Source organism: Prionailurus bengalensis, chromosome B4 (genome assembly GCF_016509475.1).
Source record: "Prionailurus bengalensis isolate Pbe53 chromosome B4, Fcat_Pben_1.1_paternal_pri, whole genome shotgun sequence".
NCBI lineage: Eukaryota > Metazoa > Chordata > Mammalia > Carnivora > Felidae > Prionailurus > Prionailurus bengalensis.
This window is the reverse complement of record NC_057358.1, coordinates 116,035,604-116,039,842: the sequence shown is the minus strand read 5'-3', so window position 1 is coordinate 116,039,842 and position 4,239 is coordinate 116,035,604. Positions and strand designations below refer to the sequence as shown.

At 48.0% G+C, this 4,239-nt stretch overlaps 1 non-coding gene across 1 annotated transcript; it reads left to right on the top strand.

The window, feature by feature from the left end:
* Positions 1–2,093: 2,093 nt before the first annotated feature.
* Positions 2,094–2,166, top strand: TRNAK-CUU. The gene has a single exon. It is a non-coding gene; the product is annotated as a tRNA-Lys (tRNA).
* The last annotated feature ends 2,073 nt before the right edge of the window (positions 2,167–4,239 follow it).

Below are 4,239 nucleotides of genomic sequence, written 5' to 3'. Positions count from 1 at the left end.
GTGGCAGCCCCCGCTCAAGAAACGACTGCAGATGCGATGAGGTGTGTTCTAGATGCTGTGGGAGCCGGCTTTGCCTTGGGGGTCGGAGGAGGTTGTGGGGAGACAGATCCGGAGAAGGAGTGAGTAGGAGTGCGCCAGGTGAAGAAGCAGCCAGTGAGTGGGTGGAACAGGGAGAGGAAAGCGCATGACAAAGGTCAGGAGGCTAGAGGAAGCCTGCCCGTTTCAAAGAACAGACGCCAGTGTGGCTGGAGGAGAGAGCTGGCAAACAGGTGGCGAAGGAGAAGAGAGTGGATGGCAGGGCAAGGCCAGGTTACCCTCAGGCAGGAGCCCCAGTCTGCCGGCTCGGGGTAGTCTGCTTTATGCATTGTTGTCAGGAGCACCCTCTTTTCACTCTCAGAACGTCCCAATTTCAGCCATTAAAGTATGTGGTCTACCCTACCTAAACGCCAGTTTGGGGAACTGAGAATTTATCCTTAGGGGAGTGGGAATCCATTGAAAGATTTTAAACAATACACATCTTAAAATTTTATCTGGGGTGATTAAAGTCACTTGGTTTTACACAATAAAACAGATGTTTTGCTGGGGCACCTGGCTGGCTCAGTCAGTGGAGCCTGTGACTCTTGATCTCGGGGTCGGGAGCTCGGGCTCCACGTTGGGTGTAGATCTTACTTTAAAAAAAAAAAAGGTTTTGTCTTACTCTGCTGATCATTCTATTGATCTCAGGGGTTACTGAAATAGGTATCAGACCTGGGAGAGAGTGCTGGTCAGCAGACTGACTTTTGCTGGCCTAGGACAGCAGAATGATTTGCTCGTCGCGGTGAGTACGTGTACATAGAAATAGCCCCAGTGTCTGATGCTGCTGTGAAACGAAAACGGTCTCTTTCCTTGGGTGAACTCTCAGGATGTCCTGTGTTGTCCAGACCACCCTCGGGAACAATTAGAGGTCTGTCTGTGAAAATTCAGGAAGGGCGGTGGCCTTCGCTCTGCTTTCTCCCTGGGTCCGGGGCCTGTGTGTGTTTGCCCGCGTGCAGGCCCCTCCCAGGCGCCCTCCTCTCCCGATTTGCTTTCCTCTGTCGGTCAGAGCTACTAGCAGTTGGCTGACACTGATTTCCCGGCCTCATGCTTTCAGCCAAGAAAAGACAGGAGAATTCAGGAAAGCCTAAGATTCATGTTTTACATTTTGCGTAGGATGCTCTCACTGCCTCGGAGAGACACAGACTCACCCCTTTGGGAATTCCTTTACTCTTAGTTCTTATTTCTGTCACATTTTGAGCTCTCCTGTCTGCTGCCGGGTAGGTGGAAAGATAAAGCTACATGACAGCTGGTAATCCCCTTCAGGCATCACAGTGGGATGGAGTTGAAGGAGATTTAGCCAGAAGCAGCAGATCAGCCCTCTGTGATAAGAAGGTATTGGACTATTGAGAGCTGCTGAAAAGCCTCCGGTGTGGCCTAGTGTCCTGGGGCAGTTGTAGATGGGAAGAATTAACAGCATTCTCCTGGGGCAGGCTGCCTGGGGACCCACAGGCTGGCCTCCCCAGGTGGGTTCCCTGCAGTCTGGCAAACCAGGAAATGGGTGATTCATCTCTTGGGGGCGAATGTGCATAAGCCCGCATATGTACAACATACATAATACACATACACACACAACAGTCGAATACCTACCCTCAAGTCAGATACTGCAGTCTTTCCCCAAAGACCAGCTCTGTCACAATCGGAAAGCCTAAAAACTAAAAACGGCTTTTTTCCTTTTATCAACCCTCCCTCCCCCAGGGCATATTCCATCCAGGGCCAACTCCACCAAGTAGTCAGACTGTGAGAACATGGACATTTTAGGACGTCTCTCCTGCAGCCCCTCAGGGTATGCTCGCTTACTGTATGGTAAGATTTTCACCTTGGGATCCCTAGCCGTGCACCAGGAGTCTGAGAGCCCTGTGACTTTGGGCGTGTGCGTGTGGACTGCTCTGGGGAAAGGGTCCATAGCTTTCAGGGGATCACACACGTGTGGGCATCCACAGCTGGCTTATAATTTGACACCCTCTGACATATTTTTTAATACTTGTGTAGCACATACTTAAAGAGATGACGTGAGTGGTGCCCGGCTGGCTCAGTCGGTAGAGCGTGAGACTCTTGATCTTGGGGTCATGAGTTCAAGCCCCATGTTGGGTACAGAGATTACTTAAATAAATACAATGTTTTAAAGAGAGGAACGCTTGGGTGGCTTAGTCTCAGTCGGTTAAGCGTGTGATTCTTGATTTCAGCTCAGGTCATGATGTCATGGTTCGTGATATCAAGTCCCGTGTCGGGCTTTGTGCTGACAGGGCAGAAGCCTGCTTGGGATTCTCTCTCCCTACCCCCACTCTCTGCCCCTTCTCCACATGTGCTCACTCTCTCTCTCAAAAATAAATAAAAATAAACATTTTAAAAAAATGTTTTAAAGAGATGACCTGAGAAGTTGACACTCAGCTTTTCACTCTTGTCCCATGAAACTCAACTCTACTTGTGTTTGCTGGTTGGTATAACAAAAGCCCTGCAGATATCCAGATGTATCATTACCCCCTACCCCCACACCCCCCTTTCCTTCTCTAGTATCCAAAGGGTTCTTACTCAGAGGAGAACTCATTCATGCACAGGAGAGGTATTTGTATTAACGAAGGCTGAGGTAGTGAGGCACAGCTTGAAGAAACGGGCTTCTTGGAGTTGCTGACCAAAGCCATATTCTTCAAGGACAACTCCAGATGGTGCTATTCCTAACAGCATAATAGAAATGCTCTCAGTGTTCCCACCAGAGGAATAGCATTGCACTTTATTGGCCAAGAGGGAGCAAACGTTGCATTCTAGGGTAAGACTCCAGCTGTTCATGAGGCAGCCGCGCACACCTCCACCCTGGCAAACCCAAGCCAGCACCGTGTGTGGTGGTTCCAGCTCTCTCCCCTGCCCTGTGGGGACTCTTTCTGTGCCTCCTTTCTTCTGTGCCTCATCTGCTGTGGGCTTTTGAATCTAGGCTGGCTCGAATTGGACATTTCATGCAGTGATCCTCTAGGGATCTGGCTCCGTTTCCTTTCTCTCCTTGCATCTTACACATGAAATGTTGGCACTCTCCCTACCTTTTCTTTCTGATATTGGCCTGTTCCTGTTTACTCTGTTGCAGTTTCAATAGTAACATCTTAGTGGGGTTGACTTTCATATGAAAACAATACAGGACAATAACAATGAAGCATTCGCTGTAACTTTTGATTTAGTTTTCTTTGAAACCTTAGCGGGTTCCTCATTAGGAGCGTCCCTAAGAGAGGTTCTCACTTTTACATTGCCTACTCTGATAATATTTAGGCTTTTCATAAACATGTATGATTTTCATGTATGGCTCGTATGAAAGTAATTAAAACAGCACTCAGAACACCTAGTTCTCAGCATTGGCTCCGGCACTTGGATCCGTATGCATGGTGGAGATAGAGGCAAGTTTCCTAGTCCGGGATCAAGAGACTTCTACAGTGGGCCGGGTGGTAAATACTTCAGGCTTTGTAGGCATGTGGTCTCTACCTCAGCTCTGCAGCTCTGTGGCTGCACTTGAAAAGTAGCTGTAGATAATATGTAAACAAATGGAGGTGGCTGTGTGCCAATAAAACTTCGTTATAGGCACTGAAATGTGAATTTCATAAAATTTTGGCATGTCACAAGGTATCATTCCTCTTTGAATTTTTCTTTCAACTGCCTAAAAATGTAAAAGCCATTCTTAGCTCATAGGTCATACAAACACAGGCGGTGGGCTGGACTGGGCTGACCCCTGGTCTTCATCAGTTTACTGCAAAACCAGGCTATAACAATAGAAGTCAATCATTGTTTGCTTCTGGGAGTGAGGTGGGGATTTACTCAAAGGGACCAGCAGGTAGTTTTCCGGAGTTTATGGCAATATCCTGTCTCTTGTTAAGGATGTGGATTACACAAGTGACCATATTTGTCAAAACTGATTCATATTTAAGATTTGAACATTTGTGTATAAATTATACTTCCATAAAGATGAAATGAACAAATGTTGCATAACAGCCTCTCAGGGGCACATACTAGACAATAAACGTTTACTTCTCTTGGACAGGTTTGCGGGTCAGCTGGGCTGGCTCTGCCCCATCCACGCCTGTTTTGGGTGCCAGGCTGGACCGGGGCAGCTGTCTGCCAGTGGCAGCAGACCCAGACAGCAGACTGGACAGTACATGTGCATTTCAGCCCTCCACATGTTGTGTTGCT